The sequence below is a fragment of the Chrysochloris asiatica genome, unplaced genomic scaffold, assembly GCF_000296735.1.
Source record: "Chrysochloris asiatica unplaced genomic scaffold, ChrAsi1.0 scaffold00012, whole genome shotgun sequence".
NCBI lineage: Eukaryota > Metazoa > Chordata > Mammalia > Afrosoricida > Chrysochloridae > Chrysochloris > Chrysochloris asiatica.
The window spans coordinates 26,641,633-26,654,194 of NW_006408530.1; the positions used below are offsets into that span (position 1 = coordinate 26,641,633).

A 12,562-nucleotide genomic window follows, 5' to 3' on the forward strand; every position below is an offset into this window, starting at 1 on the left:
TGTTTCTCTGCTATTAATAAGGTTTTCAGTGACTAAAGATTCAGAAGTAGTTCGTCACTCTTTCTTCCTAGTCTGTTTGCTGTAGAGGTGAATAATAAAGTCTGTGTAGTGTACTTGTATGATTGCACAAATATTATTGCTTAACGTGATCTTGTGTAAGGTATGCAATCCCATTAGGTCTCTATTTCTCTAACTACAATATAAGAGAATTAATAATAACTATATCAAAGGGTTTCTGTGAGAATTAGATGAGAGAATTAGATTAGCTCCTAGAAGAGGGTCAGTACCCAATACATGTGGTCCTTATCCTTTCTGACAAAGTCATATAGCACAATTATATCATATGACATTATGGGTTTTCTTGATTGTGTTTTTCACTATACCTTGAACACACAATTGTTAATATTGCCTATAATATGTTGTTGTTGTTTATTGCTATTGAGTCAGTTCCAACTCACAGTGACTCAATTCACAACACAATGAAATACTACCCCATCCTGTGCCATCCTCACAACTGTTGCTCTACTTGAGCCCATTGTTACTATCACTGTGACAATCCATCTGATTGGGGATGTCCTCTTTTTCAATGACCCTCCACTTTACCAAGCATGATGTCCTTCTCTAGGGACTGGTCCCTCCAAATAACATGTCTGAAGTATGAGTGCCCAAGTCTTACCATCCAAGCTTTCAAAAAGCATTCTGGATATACTTTTTTTTTTCCTTTAATTTTAGTTTATTGTGAATTATGTAATAGTTTACATGGGAGAACTTTAGCTTTACATTCATCCTATCGTATTTAGTTACATTGCCATAGTTACAATCCCCTCCATGCATTATCAAGCAACCAAAGGGTACAACCTGCAAGCCTGTCCCCTGGTTGTCAGCACACAGCCCCTCTCCCTCTCTGTGTCTAGATTTCCTAGCCGCTCCATCTTCTTTGCTAAGACATATTTGTGTGTTCTTCTGGAAGTCTTCAGTATTTTTAATGTTCTTTTCTAACATCATAACTCAAATGCATCATGTTTTCTACAGTCTTCCTTACTCACTGTCCAACTTTCATAAGCATATGAAGCTACTGAAAATATCATGGCTTGGGTCAAGCACATCTTAGACTTCAAATTAATATATTTGCCTGCTTTATTTTGTTGTTGTTGTTAAGTGCCATCGAGTTGGTTCTGACTCACAGCTACCCTGCATAGGGTTTGTGAGGAGCAGTTTGTGAGCTTAAACTAACAACCTTGCAGTTCAAACCAACATTGCAGTTCATTGCATTTACCCACAGTTAATGAGAATAATTGGAGTCCTGGTGTGGTGCTGTGGGCTAATGTGTCAGACTGCAAAGTTATTTGAACTGCAAGGTCGGTGATTCAAGCTCACCAGCAGCTCCTTAGAAACCCTATACAGGGTCACTATGGGTCAGAATCAACTCAACGACACTTAACAACAACAACAACATTGAGAAAAACTAATGAAAAATGGCTTACTTAGTGTTTTCTGGTTTGGACTCTCCTATTTCTCTCTCTTCCTTGCAATGCTTTCTTAAATTTTCTTTGGACAATGATTATTCCCCCTTTCTTAATCAAAGTGCTTGATATTAACTTCCAGAAATGGGCCCTGATTGGATTGGTTTTATCAAGCATCTCAACCTCCTAACTGCAGTGACTGATTCATAGAGCAATACATAAGTGAAATAATGCTAATAAGGTATGAAGAGACATTTATCAAGGAATTCTGGAATAGAAAATCTTTCAGTCATTTCAATAGTGCAATCATTTCTCCCTGACTATTTTGGTATGAAATATAAAATTTGAAATTGCAATATTTCTGTTGTTAACATCAGAAAGGTATCTGGACCTTTTAGAAGGGTACTCAAGGCCAAGGAAAGAGCTGAAAAGAAATCAGATGATTTCTGAAATCTTTAGAATTATAATATCAAGTCTTTCCTTAAATTAGGCCAACTTCTGAAATTTTCAGTTCACACTGAAATTCACACCAGTGAATTCCTTTGTTATTTAAACCATATCAGTTTTTCCCTTTTATTCACACATAAAGCTTCCGAAGTGATATAATGTATTACACTTACTTTACTAGCTCTATGTTTTATGACAGAATGATCTCCCATAGTAAATGTTTCTGCCTTAGGCAAGTCACTAAACTCTTTGAACCTCAGTTTCCTCATTAATTTGTTCAGTGGCCTGTATTTGTCTCAGACAAATGCTTCTTTAATAAAAATTTTGTTTATTATATTTATATTTGGGGGTACATTGCTTCTCTTCTATGATCTTATTTTAATTCATTTTTTTCTTCTGTTTATAAAATTGCACTTTCAAAGCTGAAAAGCTGCTTTGAGATTACTTTTTCCAGTAAGTCCATTTAGTCTACAAAGAAACTGAAGCCCAAAAACATTAAGTAATTTTTCCAAAGCCACACAAGAAAACATCAGTTGAAAAAAATCTACTCTATATTCCTGATAACTTATAAAGTATTGGCTTAAGTATACTGGTAATTTTTTACAAACAACTAATTTATTTTAGTGACCCCTGATGTGGCACTGTATGAAAAGCACTGGAAGGTGAACCACAAGGTTGGGCAGTTCAAACCCACCAGCTATTCCTCAGTAACTCTGCACATGGGTGGGAATCGACTCACTGGCACTTAACACCAACAACAACCACCTAAGGATTATGGTGAAACATTTTCTATCCACAATACAGTTACATCTTAAGGAAAGTAAAATAAACACATTGCATCTGTTACAATGGGTATAGATAAGCATTATAGAATTGCGGAGGGTTGGGTCTAGTTTTGGGGGTATTGGGAATCCCTATAACTTTTTATTTTTTCATCTCCTGTATTTACTGAAGGCTGACTATATACCAGGTCTTCTAGATATTAAATAATTTCCAGAGATTGGGATAAAATTGATCTTCATCTTTAAAAATTGATTGAACTTGTGTGCAAGTTGGATTAAGAATCATTCTGATCTATGCTAGCAAAGGCTGAGGAGAGAAAATTAGTCATATGCAGAGAAAACAAAGCAATCCTGTTTTTCTAGAAATCATAATAGAGAAGATAACTGAGCTAGGTGACGGAAACCTAGAAACCAGGTGAAGGAGCGGTTGAAGCTACAGTCAGTATTGGCAACACATACACAGCACAAGAGCAGAGTAGCTGAATGTCTTCAACTTTAGTGTGGCTGTGACAATGAGTATGTGACACATGTTGATGACTCAACCAGATTTTTTAAATATAGAATTCCATAAATACCAACAACTGTTCTATGAAAAGAATATGTACTCAATGTATGAATTTGGAAACTGAAACACATATGGAATAAGAAAATTCTCCAAGGAAGTTTAACCTGGAATATATTCTAAAATCACAAATATATTTCTGAACTTAGATCCAACAAAGGAAAGTCAGGTTATGCCTAATCATTTTTATCGAAGAATTATGGATAGGGAATGACATTTCCCATCATTGGAAAGGAACATCACGATTTCCTTTGATCTGAAGTTTAATTGAGCTGACAACATGGATGGGTTGTTACGTAAACATTAGGCTGAATGTCATAGGTAATAAGCCACTAATACAGCCCAAGGTTTAGCCTTACAGTCAAATAACAATCCTACAGACATTGAGTCAACTCAGACTCAATGTGTATTTAACACAATGTGTTACACAGTAGAATTGCACCATAAGGTCTTCTCATCTGTAATCTTTCCGAAGTGGATAGCTACAGCTTTTTCTCTGCAGCACCATGGGGCAGATTGGAAACACCAATCTTTAGATTATTAGTTGAGCACAACCCCTTTGTGTCACTCAGGGACTTTGGTCTATTCAATTTGTTGTTGTTGTATGCCGTGGAGTGGGTTCCAACTCATGACGACCCCGTACAGAGTTTCCGAGGCTGTAAATCTTTATGGGAGTAGAAAGCCTCATCTTTCTCCTGCAGAACAGCTGATAGTTTCAAACTGATGACTCTGAGGTGAGCAGCCCGATTCATAACCACTATGCTACCAGAGCTGCTTTGGTCTATTCAATAGAGGCATTTATATTTCTTCTTGGAGTTCTTGTGTGGTACTGTAGGATAAGCACTGAATAGTTAAATCAGAGACTGGAAGTTCAAACCAGCCAGTCACTCCTCAGAAACCTTATACAATATTTCTTCTCATCATGCTGGCTAATAATTTTTAAGGGACTATTGAACAAGGCATCAGGGTATCATCAGTTAGGCCTTTAATCATCATTTTGTTGAGACTCATTCCTCTTACAATTTCAGATTCTGTTTTATATTTATTGACTTTTCATAAAAGAATGCTAGAATGATGCCTTGGTGACTGACCTGCAGACAATGTTGGCAAAGAAACATCATATTAGAACAGAGCCGAGAAAGTCAAAGAATACTCTGCTTGAAGTTCAATGAAAATTCTATGATGAGATTTCCTATTATTTAAAGCTGTTGAAAGGGCAGAGAACTTACAACTAGAAAAAAAAATATTTTTTACAATTGTAGTCACCAATTCTGTGATACACCAAATTCACAACACTGATTTTGTTTCCAAAATCAATTGGGTAATAAAGGTCTATGAGATATCAGAAAGCATAAAGTACATGAACCTTGGATATATTACCAGAGATTACATTGTCACGCCCTGAAATTCAAACTGACCTCCTTTACAACAACCCACAGATGTGGCATTCTCCCATGCTGCTAAATTAATTGCAGCTTTTCTACTCTCTCCACAGTCTCTTCCTTGCTTTACAACTCAGTCCCATTTATAATGTCAACAAAACAATATCAACCTCAGCATTTTGAAAAGCTACACTCTTCTGAATCAAGGAAAGACATTAAAGTCTGAATGAAAATTCCTAAGACTGTTTGGTTCTAACTTTAGAGCTCAATTATACAACAAAGATCTGTGTGTCCCCCTAAAAAAAAACCAAATACATCCAAAGCCTTCAATATATAATGGCAATATCTTGTATTTGCCATCACTTCACAGGGACTGCTCAAGCAGAAGCCTCCAGTAATTGCTGTGACAATTAAAAATGCACAAATATCAAGCTGCTGGGGGAAGATTATCTTAAGTCCAGTAATTTGCTGTTCTATTTAGCAGACAGGCTGCTTAAAGGCATATCACAAGAACATACAATTTGTTACATAATGGTAGTGACATTTTCAAACCATCATTATTGCTCTAGATAAAAGTCAACCAAATGCATTACGTCAACTGCTAAGGGGGTGCTGGTCTGAATTTAAAAAACACATTTAAACAAGAACTGGTGAAGTGGTCATAAAGAAATCCAAATTTACTCCTTATTTTAATAGCAACCTATAGAAGTTAAGCCAAGTTTAACATTTCACAGGTACTAAACTTTGAGTTTATTTCCCACTGATGGTTAATACAAAATATTGTCATTTCACATTTTATTGAACACCCATATTATTATGCTATGTAGCAAGCATTTAGAGGATCTGAAAGATAATTTGTCACAACACATTCTCAGTATTTCTCCAGATTCATGCTAGTAAACATATTTAAAACTTTGATAATTATATTTCTCTCATTTTGGCTAATGAATCCTGGGCTTGTTCTCTAAAAGAACTGTGGTTTAGCATAATAAAATACCTTGGATAGGATTATACTTGTTGTGATATCATCAATAGTTGTTGTTGTTGTATGCCTTCGAGTCAGTTCTGACTCATAGCAAGCCTGTATAGGGTTACCAATAGTGGCTGCTGGGTACAAACTCGAGACCTTGTGGGTAGCAGTCCACTCCTATTCTACATCACAGCACACCAGGACTCTTTTACATCATACAGATGCAATAAATGTGAATACACTCACAAGTTAAGATCACAATAAAATCTAGTAAAATATTTAGGAAGTCTAAGTTTTGTATATTTATTAACTTGGTTTTTATATTATATAATTGTTTGCTTTAAAAAAAAAATGCCTGTGTTTAAGAACCTGATTAGATAATTCTTAAAAATTTAATAACTGACTCTTACAAATTAGTATGAGTCACATGTGGCATGCCACTACTTACATCCACAAAGTATGATTTGAAGAGGACTAGTAGGTGTGGCACTGTGGGTTAATGTACTGAACTACAAGGTCAGGTTTGAACCAGAAGGCCAGTGGTTCAAGCTCACCAGCTGCTCCTCAGAAACCTTATACAAGGTAACTATGATTCAGAATGAACTCGGCGGCACTTAGCAACAACAACAGATATTTCTGCTTATAAATTATCTCACAACTTATCCTCCTAGCCAGGATTCAAAATCTTTTTGTTTTTGTTTTTTTGCCATGGGGGTTAAAACCTTGGAAGTCTAGAATAAAATGCAAATCAGTTCTTCTAATAATTACTGAGTGTGCTTCTGAATGAATGGAATACACAGATGGCTGATGGTTGGGGTGGAGAAAGAGGAAAGAACATTGTGGCACATTTACTAATGCTTTTGGAGGACAGACCATGATAAAGAGCCAGAATGACATGCTGGGTATGAAGAGGTGATACTTGTAAATATTCAAATTTCTGACTTCCTAAATGTTTTAATGCAAGCATTGGAGACCATTTTTATTCTTGGATATTGATTTGAGCTAATCATGCCTAGAATTAAAAGCAACTCCTCTTCACAAATTGCAAATAAAGCAATTCTGTTTTGTTCTGGAATCATGAGACAACCAGATCTATAGCTCTGAAAACTGGTATTAAAATAAAGAGTAATTGGCACTTGGAAGTCATGTAACAGGAGAAATCCAAGAGGATCTCAAGACTCTAACTTCCCAGTTTCCCTCCCGTGACTCCAATTCTTTCTTTGAGATCTCTGAATTTTGAAATCAAAGCTTATCAAGAACAAAGATGTTATTATATACACTTACAGAGCCTCTCTCAATGTATCAAAATATATGTAAAATGGAGACAACAGTCTGATTGTTCTACATTTAATTTTTAAGTGTAAAAAGTTGTTGTTAAGTGCTGTCAAGTCAGTTCTAAGTCACAGTGACCCTGTATCCAGTTTCCAAATAGCAGCTTCTGAGTTTAAACCACTGACCTTGTTCAAATTGACCTGGCAGTCCACTGCTTATCTTACTGCATGACACCAGGACTCAAAGTCTTAATAGGTATTAACTATAATTCTTACAGAGTCCTGGTGTGGCAAGGTATGTTAATGTGCTGGACTGCAAGGTTGGTTTGACCAATAAGATCAGTAGTTCAAGTTCATCAGCCTCTCCTTGGAAACCCTATACAGGGTAGCTATGGGTCAGAACCAACTTAACAATAACAATTATTCTTCTACTATTTGTTGAACAGACATTGACTATTTTTCCTGATTCCTATTGATAAACCAGATTCCTTGTTTGGCACTATAGGATAAGCACTGGACTGCTAATCACAAGGTTGGTGGTTTAAACCCACCAGTCACTCCTCAGAAACCCTCTACAGGGAGACATTATATCAAAACCAACTTTATAGCTCTTAAAAACAAAAACAATTGATGAACCCTGGTGTGGTGCTGTCCGAGTAAGCACTGGACTGGTAAACCCACAAGCCACTCCTCGAAAACCCTATACAAGGCTTTGTAAGTTAGAACAACTGGAAGACACTAAACAGCACCAACAGCATATGATGTAAATACTATGTATGTTGTCACTTGTGCTTGTCCTCTCAACTCCACATTCATTTACTGTGACATCAGTAGTTTGAAATTGACCTTATTGGAAAGAAATACTTATACCATAGAAATAGCAATAGCTACAAATGATTTTTTGGGCCCTCAGAACCAACTATTTCACTTTCACCAGCATATTACTGGAGATAGGTTTCTCTACCTATTAAAAACACCTATTGCTATCAAGTTGATTCCAATTTATGATAACACCATGTACAATTCTTCTGTATGGTTTTCATGGTTATAATCCTTACAGAAGCAGATCAATAGGCCATTTTTTTTTAATTCCACCAATTTTTAGTTTTGAAGTTCAGCGCAAATTGTTTGCACCACTCACAGACTTTTCTTTACGGATATAGATAACAAATTGGTTATCTGAAATCTAGGTGCCAAAGAAATAGAAATCATTGAAGCAGATACTTTGCTATACATACCTTTTAATCACAAGAACCAGAACAATCACTAGTTAGGCAAATGCAATGGAGGAATGTCTTACAATTTACAGAGCATTTCTTTCTTTGCTCCAAACTTTGCCCTGATCAACTCCAATTTTAAGAAATCAGTAAATCCATAGATTTTCCTTCCTCCTGAAATCATACTTTAAGAACTTCTTAGTCTAACTCATAAACTATAAAATCTATATATTCACTTCATATAACAAGACACATGTGTGGTATTCATCTTTGCTGCAGTAAATCAATGAATCTAGTTTCTATAATAACAGATGAGCATTTGTTTTGCTTCTAAGAGATGGCTTTCCAATCTACAGTCTGTGGATGAATTGTGTTATGGATATTGATTAACCATAAGTCTTCTGAGTATTAAGGGTATAATCAAGATGTAACTTGAAAATTCAATCCCATGTAGAAAATTTAGCACTGTATTTAATGTTGTCTCCTATCAATCTTTCTCACGTGTGAATGCTTCTTTCTTTTTCTTTCTCTTTTGGTAATTCAGAATACTCCCATTTTACATGTTATTAAGACTGTCATTAGTCACATCCTCTTTATGTTCCATGGATGTTCAAGTGTTTGTCCTTCCATGAGCAACACCTGATTTATCCACAGGTTAGCTTTGGAGCAGACTCAAAATGTTGCCCCACTCCCCAGTGTATTTCACAAAGCATTAATGAAGATTATAGATCCAAATGAAAACTTTGGGGAGGAGCAGAGAAAGGAGGAAAAGGAAAATGTTACACCACATTCCAAATAGCAAAGTAATCACTAGCTATTACTGTCTCAATTTTATTGCTAACCACAGTTGTATTTATGATGTTTTTGTTTTGTTTTGTTTTTAACTTACCCTTATCCAGTCATCAGATCTTTCTCATCTTACTGCCCTTCTTCATCCGCCTTTATTATGAAGAAATTTCAAATACACAGACTATTTCCTGTAATACATTTGTTGAAAATAATTATATCAGTTGCTAAGAAAGCAATATATATTCTCCATAGTTCATACCATTTGATCTACATGAAATTTCCCTAAAATTTGTCCTATGCTATATAAGATCATTTTTAAATGCTATATAAGATAATCACTGGAGGAAGACATCATCAAAAATGAGGAAGCCCATCAACAAGATGGATTGACACTGTGGTAACAACAATGGACTCAAACATAAAAACAATTGTGAGGATGACGCAGGACCAGGCAGGGTTTTGTTTTATTATCCATAGGATAGATATGAGTGGGAATCAACTCAATGGCATCTAACAACAACAATGGCATATAACTAAGGGGGAATAAAATCATTCTCTGCTCTAATCACCTTGTAGCACTTCTCAGCGTCTTTATTATGTTAATATGCAAAATGAATCTTAAGAGATTCTCAAACAACTGCAATTGGCAGACTTTTTTTTAAGGTAATATGAGACTAATCTTACACTAAATATACTTGAGATATCTAAGCTAAAAAGATAGCAAGGGAGCTCTGGGAACTCAGTTGATATCTCAGACACTGAAAATAATGGTTTCGCTAACAGACCCATTGATAACAGACACCTTTGTCTCCTTTCCAAATTCATTTGGAATACAGTCACAGTTCACTGAATGTCTGCCATATGTTCTGTGAAATAGAACATTATGGGACCTGGAAATTGTACAGATACCATATGAATATTTTGAGGGCCCATTGTACTATATACTATATCCTTCCATACATTAAAAAAAAAAAAAAAAAAACCTTTTAGATACATTAAAACATCTTTAACATAATACCATAATAATATTTTGATATAGTTTGCAAAGTAACATCAATTTGTTTTTACAAATCATTGTATGTACCTCAAATGTTTTAATATAATAAGCTTTATGGAGGTTGAGACCACAGACATATATTGGTCAGATGTTGCCTGATTGGACATTATGGAATACATGGTTGTATTCTAATTTGGCTTATATTTCCCATGTTAACATGCTATCATAAAGATATTAACCTTTGTTAGTAAAAGTTTTAATTTTTAGATATGTTTTTGGTTAAAGTTTATGCTTTCCATCAATGCTTAATAATTTCTATATAAATTTTTTAGTTATAATAGTTACATTAGGCCATACGCGAGGCCTTCGAGGAAACGGGGCTGCAGCTGCTGCGACCCCGCGGCTCCACGCCTGATTCTGGGCATGGATCTGATTCTGGGCATGGGTCGGGGCTCCGTTCGGAACCTGGCTGCACCCTCGCGCCACCGCCCCGCATGGCCGATTGGTCCATAGCAACCCACGCCACTTCCTGAGCCTGTGCGCACACCTGGACTGTACGCCCGACATCTGGGCGCTGCACGACTGGAGCACCTGGCTGACACCCTTCGTTCGCCATGGCGGCCGACGCTTCCACACGGCCGTTTTCCTGTGCTGCCTGCGCTAGCCGCCAGCCACCTGCCTGGACGAGACCCAAGTGGTGAGCTGCCGAAGTGGTGAGACCGAAGTGGTCATCTCCATTGGAAGCAACTCAGAGTTTCATTTCAAAAGAAATTTGGTTGGCACCCCCGCAGTTCTACGAAATAAGAAGACTAGAAAACTTTGCCTCTCTCTCAGACTTGTACCAGTTTTGTTTGGATCGTGGATTAGAAGGGAGGAAAAGATGGCTGCCGATCTCACTCTTAGCTGCTGATGGGGCACTCCAGCTTTTGCCAGGAGATGAACTCTACTTGGAAGATTCACACTATTTAGAAAAGCCTTTATCCACTGAGAAAAAGATTGAAGAAATCATGAAGGAAGGCAAGACATTTCACAGATTTGTATTGCACGATCGCCATCTTTATAGTGTCCATGTGACTGTTCAGCCCAAATCTAAACAAGTGTACCCCAAGACCTATATAGTGGGTAAGAGCCGGATGTAGGCTGTTGCCGCTTTGGAAGGTGGCCTCTTGGACATAGTCCTTGTGGATAAGTGTTAATGAAACTTGCCTGAAACCTAAGGAATGCTGCGCCTTTAAAAGTTGTAGCACATTCTTTCTTATTTCAAGTGTGTTACCAGGCTCTATTGCTGATTTTATTCCTTAAATCATGCTTGCCACAACTGTAAAGTATTAATGATCTTGTTACTAAAGTAAGAAACAAAATGTTCATAAGAACCTCTATTTCTGTATTACTTTTATTACTGCAAAAGTTTAAGTAAGATGGTCTTCTGCCATTGCTTTTCTAATTGGCCAGTGTGCTTACTCTGGTTCAGTGCTTAGACAGTGGATTCCTGAGTTCTGTAGACTTTCTGCTGGAACTGGGTGTCACATGGTAGCCAGTAGCTTGAGACAACTTCAAGCGACAATGACATTTTCATGCTACGTTTTTAATGTTGACAATGAAATACACTTCTGTTTAAAACCAAATGATATTAGTTCCCCAAATTAGAATTCTCAGTTAGTATTTTAAAGAAATGATGAAGCTGCTTTAAGACTTACTAAAAGCCATACTTGTTCTTACTTGAATTAATACAAAGAGGTTGAAGAATTAATGCATTTGAGTTATGGTGTTAGAGCAGAATATTGAAAATACCATGGACTGCCAAAAGAACCAACAAATCTGTGCTGGAAGAAATACAGCTAGAATGCTCCTCAGAAGCCAGGATGGTGAGATATCATCTTTTCTACTTTAGACATGGTATTTGGAGGGACCGCCCCTGGAGAAAGATATCATGCTTGGTAAAGTGGAGGGTCAGTAAAAAAGAGGAAGACCCCTCTCCACTCCCCAACGAGATGGATTGGCACAGTGGCAGCAGCAATGGGCTCAAGTATAGCAATAACAATTGTGAGGCTGACACAGGACCGGGCAGTGTTTCAATCTGTTGTGCGTAGGGTTGCTATGAATTGGAACCAACTCACCAGCATGTAATAACAATAAAAATGCAAAGAGATTACAGGGATTGAGAGCTATTCATCATTTAATGATGTTTTGATATTTATCTTCAGTATGTTTGACATAGGTAATTTTTTTACCTCCTTTAAAGAGGAATAATGTTTTTTAGTTAAAGATGGTTGAGATGTCAATTCTAATTCAGTGTCTTTGACTATATAATGGATTTTACTTTTCATGAAATTCTTATTTTTCTAACTATAAAGTAGAGCTATTGATAAATAAAGCTCATGTGTACAGTAATGCTGAAAAAAAAAATATTATTTACATTAGTTACATTATTCACAAAGTACCAGCATTCTTTTTAATTGTATTCTGGTTGTTCCATTTCCACTCCTCTAGTTCTCCTGTCCTTTCATCACCTCCTTTTTCCTTTAGAGTAAATGTTGACCTTTTTATCTCAATTCAACACTTTACTTACAGGTTCTTGTTACTGCTAAGTACTATCAAATCAGTTACTTACAGGAAATATACTTTATGGAATTCTGGTGTGGTGCTGCAGGATGATGCACTGGACCAAAAGATCAGTTTGAA

The 12,562-nt window shown here is 36.5% G+C and overlaps 1 pseudogene; it reads left to right on the forward strand.

Moving 5' to 3' along the window:
* LOC102823640 overlaps positions 1-11,019 on the forward strand; it is a 37,477-nt pseudogene extending 26,458 nt beyond the window's left edge.
* Positions 11,020-12,562: the final 1,543 nt, after the last annotated feature.